The sequence below is a fragment of the Bos grunniens genome, chromosome 12, assembly GCF_055505025.1.
Source record: "Bos grunniens cultivar Pamir isolate PY7600 chromosome 12, Bosgru_T2T1.0, whole genome shotgun sequence".
In the NCBI taxonomy this organism is placed as follows: domain Eukaryota; kingdom Metazoa; phylum Chordata; class Mammalia; order Artiodactyla; family Bovidae; genus Bos; species Bos grunniens.
This window is the reverse complement of record NC_141176.1, coordinates 64,175,852-64,188,532: the sequence shown is the minus strand read 5'-3', so window position 1 is coordinate 64,188,532 and position 12,681 is coordinate 64,175,852.

The following is a 12,681-nucleotide window of genomic DNA, read 5'->3' as shown; positions in this document are numbered from 1 at the left end:
AAAGTAACATTCCAGTTTAAAACATAAATACCATAGAAATCCAGCAACACTTTAAATTATTTCCAGATCTAGTATAAATAACTCTTCAGGTTTAACTGTTTCTGAATCCTGATAAACTTGATTACCCTTACTTTTTCACTCACAAAGCAACACTGCTCTACAGTAGTAACTTTATCAATATATTAACAATGTTTGTATGTGATATTTAGAGAAAATATTGATAATGAATTAGAAGTGCTCAAAAATTATCAGTAGAATTCTGTGAAATATTAATAAAATTTCATGTTAAATATTTTCACCCCATGTATGCTTTTTTCACACCATCTTAAAAGTTCTCTAAAACTATAGAACAGATAGAAAAATATTAATGTACAAAGAGAGCATTAAGGAAAATATAATAATGAATTAGTGATATTGACAACATTTTGAGGGTGGAAATAAGGTCCAAAGGTTTGTAAATCATAGCATAAATAAAAATGTTGGGACAAGAATATGGTTAAAGCCATTTAAAGAGCAGCAAACATCCTCAGGATTGTATTTCATCATCCTCATCTTCCAAAGAAGGAGTAATTTTTAAAAATTTTTTAAAAATTGATCTGTAGGTAATTTAGAATGGTATGTTAGTTTCAGGTGTACAACAAGCTGACTCAGTTACATACATATTCTTTTTCAGATTCTTTTTCATTATAAGTTATTAAAATATATTGAATATAGTTTCCTGTGCCATACAGAAGGTCCTTGTTGTTCATCTATTTTGTATGTAGTAATGTGTATATATTAATCTCAAACTCCTAATTTATCCCTCCCTACCACCTTCCCCCTTTGGCAACCATAAGTTTGCTTTTCTATGTCTGTGAGTCTATTTCTGTTTTGTAAATAAGTTCATTTACATAATTTCTTTTTTATATTTCACATAGAAGTTATGACATATGTTATTTGTCTTTCTCTCTCTGACTTAATTTAATTAATATGATAATGTCTAGGTCCATTCATATTGCTGCAGATGGCATTGTTTCATTATTTTTACTGCTGTGTAATATTTCATTGTGTATATATACCACATCTTTTTTTATCCATATCTTGGTTACTGTAAATAGTGCTGCTGTGAATACTGGGGTGCATGTATCTTTTTGAATTGGAGTTTTCTTTGCCCAGGAGTGAGATATAAAAAGTAGAGTTACCATATGATCCAGAAAAAAGTATTTTTCCTGAAAAACTGACAAAAGAGCCTCCATCACAGTTTATTAGCACATTGGAAAGTGAATGAATCTGCATAGTCCTTCAGGACATCTTTCAAACCACTTGCTACTCCTCTTCAGTCTGGAATTCTGACAGCCAAGTAAGTGTACACAAGTGCTTGTGCACACTTCTTCATGCAAAAACACACATCGAGGAATAGACTGGAGTACTTCCCCTCTCCATAACCCAGGAGAATATGCTGCTGCTAAGTCGCTTCAGTCGTATCCGACTCTGGGCGACCCCATAGACGGCAGCCCACCAGGCTCCCCCGTCCCTGGGATTCTCCAGGAAAGAACACTGGAGTGGGTTGCCATAATTACTCCTAAAAAAAAGTCTTTTAACTAGTGATGTTTACGCGTTCCCTTAAAAATAAAGCTGTGGCAGATTCATGTTGATATATGGCAAAACCTATACAATATTGTCGGAGAAGGCAATAGCACCCCACTCCAGTATTCTTGCATGGAAAATTCCATGGGCAGAGGAGACTGTTAGGCTGAAGTCCATGGGGTCGCTAAGAGTCGGACATGACTGAGCGACTTCACTTTCACTTTTCACTTTCATGCATTGGAGAAGGAAATGGCAACCCACTCCAGTGTTCTTGCCTGGAGAATCCCAGGGACGGGGGAGCCTGGTGGGCTGCCGTCTATGGGGTCACACAGAGTCGGACACGACTGAAGCGACTTAGAAGCAGCAGTATACAATATTGTAAAGTTAAAAAATACAATAAAAAAAAGGAAAAAAAAAGAAAACGAAAGAAAAAAAAATAAAGCTGCTTTCTGTTTAGTCACTTTGCTGAAATCAATTATTGTATAATTTGTATTCAGTTCAGTTCAGTTGCTCAGTCGTGTCCGACTCTTTGACCCCATGAATCACAGCACGCCAGGCCTACCTGTCCATCACCAACTCCCGGAGTTCACTCAGACTCACGTCCATCGAGTCAGTGATGCCATCCAGCCATCTCATCCTCTGTCATCCCCTTCTCCTCCTGTGTCCAATCCCCCCAGCATCAGAGTCTTTTCCAATGAGTCACTCTTCACATCAGGTGGCCAAAATATTGGAGTTTCAGCTTCACATCAGTCCTTCCAACGAGCACCCAGGACTGATCTCCTTTAGGATGGACTGGTTGGATCTCCTTGCAGTCCAAGGGACTCTCAAGAGTCTTCTCCAACACCACAGTTCAAAAGCATCAATTCTTCAGCACTCAGCTTTCTTCACAGTCCAACTTTCACATCCATACATGACCACTGGAAAAACCATAGCCTTGACTAGATGGACCTTTGTTGGCAAAGTAATGTCTCTGCTTTTGAATATGCTATCTAGGTTGGTCATAACTTTTCTTCCAAGGAGTTAAGCGTCTTTTAATTTCATGGCTGCAATCACCATCTGCAGTGATTTTGGAACCCATAAAAATAAAATCTGACACTGTTTCCACTGTTTCCCCGTTTTTCCCATGAAGTGATGGGACCAGATGCCATTGTTATTTTCTGAATGTTGAACTTTAAGCCAACTTTTGTACTCTCCTCTTACACGTTCATCAAGAGGCTTTTTAATTCCTCTTCAGTTTTTGCCATAAGGGTGGTGTCATTGCATATCTGAGGTTATTGATATTTCTCCCGGCAATCCTGATTCCAGCTTGTGCTTCTTCCAGCCCAGCATTTCTCATGATGTACTCTGCATATAAGTTAAATAAGCAGGGTGACAATATACAGCCTTGACGTACTCCTTTTCCTATTTGGAACCAGTCAGTTGTTCCATGTCTAGTTCTAACTGTTGCTTCCTGAACTGCATATAGGTTTCTCAAGGGGCAGGTCAAGTGGTCTGGTATTCCCATCTCTTTCAGAATTTTCCACAGTTTATTGTGATCCACATAGTCAATGGCTTTGGCATAGTCAATAATGTTAGTTATTGTTATTAATCTGTTAATGTGTCTAATTTATAAATTAAGCTTTAAAAGCAAAAATCTGTATAGGATTTGGTGCTATCTTCAGTTTCAGTCATCTACTAGGATCTCGGAACACACCCCTTGCAGATAATTGGGGGCGAGGGGACATGTCCGGTATGTTCTATTTCCAATTAGTCCCAAAACTCTCAATTAAACTGATTGATCCTGGTAATGCAGAAAAGATACATATTATTTCTGAGATTCAGATTTTTTTTCCTCTCCACTGAAAGAATCAGTATTATTTTGAGTATAGCAAAACATTTAACAGTTCTCTAATAGTCTATTCTGAAAAAAAAAAAAAAGCAAAAATATTTTTCTATATAGAAGTAAACACCCTTTCAAGGGCCACACAACAGGCTATTTTAGCATGGCTTTTGCTTTCTCAGCCCTTGCTGGTCAAGTAAGTGGAGCATGCTGTTTGCACTGGTCTATTCTCTCACAGGGAGGGATGGTTTCCAGTTGATGTGTTTGATTGCTTTTCTGTATACAATTTAAACCCTGGAATTTTGTAGCTTTTAAACAGTAACCTAAGGTAGATTATGTCTTCCCCAGTAAGACTGCCAATTTCAGTCTTTTTGAGAGCATAAGAGATAAGAGATAGGGGTGAGAACCAAGGGAAATCATCAAAGGAATGTAAAGAGAGCCAGGGCACAGAAAGGAGAGTGAAAAATAGAGATCACAGGAAAAATATTCTTGTTATGCATTGGCTCTTTCCAGAACGGGTGAGTATGTTTTCAACTTCAAATCCGATGTTGAATCAAATCGTGTTCCCAGCGGTCTGTTTCCTGCTGATGATATTCTTGTTCCACACTCCTGATCCTGCTGAGTGAGTTTTGCATTTTTATAAGGTCTGATTATAAAATGAGTGACCTTAAATCCATTGCTACCAAGGGATTCTAGCTAATGGGTTTAAGTCTGAATTATACTAGTAGTAAGATAAATATGTCCACTCAACCATGTGTTTATACCTTTCTCCATTTCATTTTACATCTTATTGATAAAATTGAATTAAATTGTCAAGACTCACAGGAAATGATCTGGTGTTTAAGATTCTCTAGTCCTTAAAAACACTTCAAATTTCAGAAGCATAGTTTTTTTCTGGCAAAGTAAAAACATGTTTAAAAGCATAAGGTATTTTAGAAAATGTAGGGTTATTTTTCCCTAAAGTACTCAGAAAAAATAATGATTTTCATTCTTGATGTGTCCTCTTAAATCTGCCCTTCTTTCTATGGAAGGTGACATATATCAAGGTGATGTAGTTGTTGAGAAACTAACTGTAGTTTCTCAAGAGACTGAAGAAAATGCTTTATTAAAATAGTTAAGGATGCACTATTAAATAGGTGAAATTTAAGGTAAGTAATGAATAAAATTTGGATAGTTTTTGAATGATGGCCACCTATGCCACTCTCTCTTACAAATGGTTAATGGTGACAACATTCTTTGTTTTCAGCAGTACATTGTTTCTCACAGATACTTATTTCAGTTTGAACTTGGAGAAATATCAAAGTCTTGCTATATTGTATGTGTGCCTACTAAGTCACTTTAACCATATCCAAGTCTCTGCAACCCTCGGACTGTAGCCCACCAGGCTCCTCTATCCATGGGATTTTTCAGGCAAGAATACTGGAGTGGGTTGCCATACCCTTCTCCAGGAACCTTCCCAACCCAGGAATTGAAGCTGGGTCTCTTTTGTCTCCTCCATTGGCAGATGAGTTCTTTACCACTAGTGCCATCTAGGAAGCCCCTTGCTAGATTACCACCAAAAAAATCTTTATGAAAAATAGAATATTCTAGTGTTTTTCTTTCTTCATGTAAGAACACCTTTCATTGTGCAAGGTGAAATGCACAATGTGAAATGCTATGCACAGTAAGCAACAACGGCCCTTTTCCCACTCCCCATCTCCCCCGACCCCTGACCTTGGCAGTCACCTTACTACTTCCTGTTTCTATCTGACTGCTTAGGTATTTCATGAGTGGAATCATACAAAATTTGCTTTTTTTGACTGTCTCATTTCACTTTGCATAACATCCTTAAAGTTCATCCATGTTGAAGCGTGTGATAAGATTTTCTTCCTTTTCAAGTTTGCATAATATTTCAGTGTATGTATATACCATATGTAGCATGGTTTTGAAGCTTTAGAATATTTTGTTCTTGCCTTCCTTTCCAAGCATATAATCAGTCTTGACAAACTTATTATGTTTATCTATGATTTGAGTGTTTCCATTCACTGTGAATCTATAAAGTGTGCCTGTGTGTGTTAGTCGCTCAGTCATTACTAACTCTTTGTGACCTCATGGACTGTAGCCTGCTAGGCTCCTCTGTCCATGGGATTTTCCAGGCAGGAATACTGGAGTGGGTTGCCATTCCCTTCTCCAGGGTATCTTCCTGAAACAGGGATCAAACCCAGATCCCCTGCACTGCAGGCAGACGCTTTACCACCTGAGCCACCAGGGAAGCTTAAGATAGTTAAAATAAGTTTTACCTTAGGATTTGATTTCTCTCTGAAGACTTACACCCATCAGAAGCACAAAATGAACATTTTCTTTCCTGCCCTGAAAAGGGGGCTGTTCTATAGTCCTTCTAAACTGAGGATAGAGATTTTTGAGTTTCTCAGTTTTCTCAAGGGCCTCAGTTCCTAGACCCATGGTAAACTGTTATATATTGTAGTAAAGTGGTGTTGGGAGACATACTGTTAGTTTATATATGTTGAGCTTGAGTTAAGCTTAATACTTTCAGCTTTGACTGGCTATTTCCTTATCCATGTCGGATCAAAACTCCATTGCCAGAATCCACCACCTAAGGAATTAAATCTTAACTGAAAACACTCTTGCATAAGGAAGCTAATTTGTAATTCTCTACAATGAACTACTATTGCTGCATAACAAAAATAAGATTTTTTTAAAAAAGCAATCTTTTAAAAGGTTAATTATGGTATTAAGGTTGTGGTGGGAAACAGTGGAAACAGTGTCAGACTTTATTTTTGGGGGCTCCAAATCACTGCAGATGGTGACTGCAGCCATGAAATTAAAAGACGTTTACTCCTTGGAAGGAAAGTTATGACCAACCTAGATAGCATATTCAAAAGTAGAGACATTACTTTGCCAACAGAGGTCCATCTAGTCAAGGCTATGATTTTTCCTGTGATCATGTATGCATGTGAGAATTGGACTGTGAAGACAGCTGAGTGCCGAAGAATTGATGCTTTTGAACTGTGGTGTTGGAAAAGACTCTTGAGAGTCCCTTGGACTGCAAGGAGATCCAACCAGTCCATTCTGAAGGAGATCAGCCCTGGGTGTTCTTTGGAAGGAATGATGCTAAAGCTGAAACTCCAGTACTTTGGCCACCTCATGCGAAGAGTTGACTCATTGGAAAAGACTCTGATGCTGGGAGGGATTGGGGGCAGGAGGAAAAGGGGATGGCAGAGGATGAGATGGCTGGATGGCATCACTGACTTCATGGACGTGAGTCTGGGTGAACTCCGGGAGTTGGTGATGGACAGGGAGGCCTGGTGTGCTGCGATTCGTGGGGTTGCAAAGAGTCAGACACGACTGAGCGACTGAATTGAACTGAACTGAGCTGAAGGTTGTGGTATCTTAAGAGGAACTATCATCTGTGTAAACTTTTTTTTTTTTTTAATTATCTTTGAATGTGACATTGTCTCATTCACGGTCTGCATATTTTTAACTTTCCAGTCTTGTCTCTTCTAACCATTAGGCATTTTAGAATGTACACTCTCTCCTTTATTGCACATTTCCAATTTTTGAAACTTCTTGATTTTTCTTTTCATTCATTTCTATTTCCTAGTAGTCCTTTCCTGAATTGAATATGTACTTGCTCCCTACAGAAGTGTGATGGCATCCAATATTTCCTCTGAAAAGAACTCCATATTTTTTTTTTAAAAAGCAACTATCTAAGCAATATTTATGTGTGTGCCCTGACACTCTATTTCTTTTATCTCTGTATTTTTCAACCCCACTAAGATCTCAAGTTTTAGTTATCTCTGAGGGGCTACTACTGGTGCTTTCCAAGTTTCTTTTGCAGGTACTCTGTGAAAAATAACATATTCTTTCCCCACTGCACATTCACATAATCTCATCCTCTCCTAGTTTCTGAAATACTACAAACACAATACATATCCCTTTCTGCCATCACCTTTCTTGCTCCATAAAGGAATGGGTCTTTCATCTGAATTAATATGCTAGTCACTCATCCTGAGATGAGAAGCATGATCAAGTGGAGGTGTCCCTGGAAGAGCAAATTCAGGGCTTGTCACTAGTTCAAAAGCTGCATGTTTTCCTGCTCTGTTGAGCTTAAGGTGAGCTTGATCTTATTCCAAATATATTCCTTTATCCCCAGTAAAACCAGCTCCCTCTTTGCTTCACTTTGGCTAACAAGCTTATAAATATATTTGTGAATTATTAATCTAACTGACTAAGACCATGACTGCCAACATTAAAAAGAATTCCTTCCAGAGGGAAGATCCTCTAAGTATATGTCATATTTGCTTATGGATGGAGGACCATTGAGAGACCTTGCACAATACGTCTGAGCTGATCTCTTTCCACGTGGGAATTGAAATTGAGAACTGCAGTTATACTTGCATCTGTATTGCCCTGCATGAACTTGCCTCACACATACCACTCTTTGTTTAAAAAGACTTCCTTTTTCTGCAAAATGCAACAGAATGCTAGCTGTGTAGCTGATGTAAGCAAATTTAAATCAGGACTCTGAATTCTTCGGGATTTCCCTGGTGGTTCAGTAGTTCAGACTCTGTGCTTCCATGTAGGGGACACAGTTTTGATTCTATCCCTGGTTGGGGAACTAAGATCCCACATGCCCCCCACGGGGTTCCCCACACAAAAAAAAGACTGAATTCTTGAATTCAATATTGCTATCCATCTAGCCACATAACACTAAGGACAATGAAGGAAAATTAATAATGCTGCCCAATGTAAAATAAGTACAATTTAAAATAAAATATAGTTCAAAATTTAGAGTCCCAAAATTTCAAACTTAGAAGCTTCAAATTTTAGAAACAAGAAACTGATTTTCTATTATTATTATTTATTCCTTTACTTTAAGCTTATGATATTAATTACATAGCCTGAAAATAGCACTTAAATTTTCAGTGTTTATTTATAATTTTCTTAGTTTTCTTTCCCTGGTCCCCAGAATATGTTAGTCATACTCATGCAAAAAGGCATAATCTATGTGGAAATAAATGAATGATCATTTTAAAAAGGTATTCACTAAGGCTGACTTATTGCAGTTTAAGATGTTTACCATCCCTCCTTCGTTTTTGTCCTCTTTTTATTTATATATTGTGCTATCATAGACAACAGATTCTAGATAGGTGTATGAAAGTGCTGGAAGCCCAGATATTAGTCGTTTATCCTTGGTAATCATCCTCATGTTCTTCATTCACTTCAGGCAACTACAGACTGTCTCGTACTTGTTGTATATTATTACTCACACGTACAGGTTGAAAAACTACTTAGCAGAAGTAGGTTTTCACTTGCTGAGAATGTTGGTTTAACTTACACTATATGGCATAGACTATTTTGTGGAAGATGCATCATTTAATTTTCCTGTAAGGAGTAAATTTGTGAAACCTTGGGGTTACGGGCACCAAATATGTAAATTATTCAAGCGATGTATGGATTGATTGCATCCTGGATAACTGCCCAGCTGCCTGCCCTGAGCCTAGCATTGCTAATCTAATACTATGGTCCCTGCTGGTCTTCAGGTGAGACCACTCAATATTAATAGCTTGACAATTCAATAGATCCTTATTAGATTTTTTGAAATAAAATTCATATTTTATCACAAGAAAAATTTAAACGTAAATTTTTTTTTTTCTGCTCTTTGGCTTATCTCTCCCCCCCTACTCTATACTGTACCTGTGCTTTATACATCAACCAAATCTTCTCCATGGGCAGAAGTACCTAGTCAACCACAATGAGCAAATGTTAATAAGTACCAGTATGTTCCAGATCCAGTACTTTGGGAGCTAAGTCTCTATTTGATGCAGCTGTGCTAACTTTATATATATATATATATATATATATATTACATGTACTTTAAATATCCCTTGAAAATAACAAAAGAAAGCAAACAAACAGAAAAAAGCAAACAAAGAAAAACTTTGACTCCTTCTTCTAATGATTCCATCTATGATGCTCATCATTTAATAGTGTACTGAATAACCTGTCAATAAAATTGTTAGGGGAACCACTGACTGAAACCTCCCACCCTAACCCGGCCCTATAGTAACCACAAGCTACTATCAACCAGAAGAATTTGGTAAAAGTCAAAAGGAGAGAGGAGATGCCAGTTCATATGTCCTACCAACCTTCCAGAATCCTTCTCACTGGAATCCATGTTGACTGAGTGATATGTGCACCTCCAGGAAGGACCCTGAGTCAGAATGACTGGCCAGAGACAACGTGGAAAGTAACCCCATCACCATAAACCCCTTCTCTTGGGTTCCTTGATCCTGCTTCTCGCCACCTGGGCACCCCTTCCCGATAAAGTCTTTTGCTTTGTCAGCAAGTGTGTCTCCCCAGACAATTCATTTTCTGAGTGTTAGACAAGAACCCACTCTGGGGCCCTGGAAGGGATCCCCCTTCCTGCAGTAAAAGAAAATATTTAAACGTTTATTTTTCAACACACTAGTCATGGCTGTTACTCAGTTTTTAATTAATAGTGCCTGGTGATACAAACAGTAAAAATGCACAGTCAAATGGACCAGCCCTACAACTACATAACACCTCAGAGTCCTAATCTGTAGTGTCAGATATTTTCAATGCTCATGAAACCTAGCAGGGCCCTCCTGAGTACAAAAATCTTTCCAAGTCCCCATTTCCTGTTAGTAGGCCTTCCCTGGTTTCCAAAGGGCAGATTCAAACAGTTACTAATTAAAAAGTGAGAACAGGCAGAAACAAAGAAAAGCTGTCAAGAAACAACAGTGCAGCAATAAAGCAGAGTCCTAGTTCCCCCTCAAGGGACAGACGCAGCAATGTATCTTTGAGGTCTTGCATAGGAACTAAGGCCCCCCACCTTGGCGGGGGATGGTAACTTCAAGTTGAGCACAAAAATCCCAGAACACTACTCTGCCACTTCATCATCAACTGATCAGAATGAAAGGCAGCCGTCCTGCAGGTCATATCCAAATTTTACCTTTAAAACGCTTCCCTGAACACCACTGGGGAGTTTGGGTCCTTGAATATGAGTCACCTGTTTCCCTTGCTTGGCTGCAACAAACCTTTCTTTGCTCCAAATGCTGACATTTCAGTTTGTCAGGATTTAGCGTGCCTCAGGCACAGAAACTAGTGTTTGACAACAATTACTGTGTTTAAGTCACTTGAAATAATACTGGTGGAAATGTTTTGGAAATACTGCTCACATGGAAAGAACTATTGCTGAAATGGATAAAATAAGGTTATTCAGGACAGGGCTTAGTCATAAGTGTGTTTGTGGTAACATTATGGTTATCCTCATGTGTGTGTGTGTGTGTGTGTGTGTGTGTGTGCATGCATTGCATGAGTGATAAAGAGCTGATGCCTTAGGTTGGGTTCTCAAGCAGGCCTTTTTAATTAATTAATTTTTGGCCGTGCTGAGTCTTCCTTGCTACACATGGGTTTTCTCTAGTTGCAGAGAGTGGGGGCTACTCTCTAGCTATGGTGCATGGACTTCTCATTGTGATGGTTTCTCTGGTTACAGAGCACAGGATCTAGAGCACATGGACTTCAGTAGTTGGGGTGCACCGGGATTAGTTGCCTTGAAGCACGTGGAATCTTTCTGGAGCAAGGGTTCAAACCTGTGACCCCTGCATTGGCAGGCAGATTCTTAGCCACTGGACCATGACCAAAGTCCCACAAGCAGGTCTTAAACAAGAATTTGGATCCAAGGGGCTTCTTAAGGAAGTGCTTGAATTTAGACTGATAAGGAAGTGAAGGAAACAGGGCAGGGCTGAGGAAATAGCTGAATCGGTTTGTGACTTGGGAAAGTCCCAGCACAAGTATCCCCTGCTCACTGCGTTTGCCAGCACAGCAGTTCCATAGCTCAAGAGCAGCAATTAAAAGTTTACATACTTTGCTATAGACAATAGAAAAGTCTTTAAAAATCAGAAGATGGGTACACACAAAGAATAAAAGGGCTTGATTTGGATAAGGGTGGAGAGCTGATATGTCAACGTCACTCTGTAGATGACAGTAGAGAAAACTGTCTTCCTCACTTATAATAGCATTTGACTCTTCACTGTTTCTGCCACTCTTCTTACCAGTGCAGCATCTTTCATTACTCAAATGTAGATGAAAAAGACTTAAACACAAATTTCCTTAAAGAAAGATAAAAAATCTGCTTAAGTATTCATTAAAAGGTGACTTCAACCAGACTCTAGATTCTTTCTTCACAGATATAGAAGATGGAGATAAAAGAAGAGAGGAAAATTTAAAGAGTGTCGTGTCCAGGCTTATGATATCATTATAATTTGTCCGGAACTTTCTCGGTCTCCATTACTATTAATTGCAGATGTGGAAATATTTTGTGTCATTTTTTTGTCTTTAATTTTCATGTAGCAATAGTCACTTGCTGCTGCTGCTGCTAAGTCGCTTCAGTCGTGTCCGACTCTGTGCGACCCCATAGATGACGGCCCACCAGGCTCCCCCGTCCCTGGGATTCTCCAGGCAAGAACACTGGAGTGGGTTGCCATTTCCTTCTCCAATGCATGAAAGTGAAAAACGAAAGTGAAGAGGCTCAGTCGTGTCTGACTTCTAGTGACCCCATGGACTGCAGCCTATCAGGCCCCTCCAACCATGGGATTTTCCAGGCAGGAGTACTAGAGTGGGGTGCCGATGCCTTCTCCAAATAGTCACTTAGTGTACACATTGTATGCAAATTTTCTACTTATAAGAAATTCAGAGAATATGTTTCAAATATAGACATAAGTGGTCATATTATCCATAATAAAGCCAGTAACCATAATAACAAACATAGAACATCACCTCTTCTGATGCCATTCAGACACGACTGCCATCACCAAGTTCTAGTTTTAAAGAAGTAGAAAGTAGAATCAGGCCTTTTTCTTTCTTTTAAGAACACAACCTAACATTTGCAAATATTACTTCTATTCACATGCCGTTTGCAAGGATTTAATCCAAGGATATGATCACATAATGGCTTCAAGCAAGACTGAGAAATATAAGAAATGTAAGTTCAGTCACTGCAGAAATTAGAAGTTACTATTATTGCAATGAAGAAGTGGGGATCAGTTCAGTTCAGTTCAGTTGCTCAGTCATGTCCGACTCTTTGCAACCCCATGAATCGCAGCACGCCAGGCCTCCTTGTCCATCACCAACTCCCGAAGTTCACTCAGACTCATGTCCATCAAGTCAGTGATGCCATCCAGCCATCTTATCCTCTGTCGTCCCCTTCTCCTCCTGTGCCCAATCCCTCCCAACATCAGAGTCTTTTCCAATGAGTCAACACTTTGAATGAG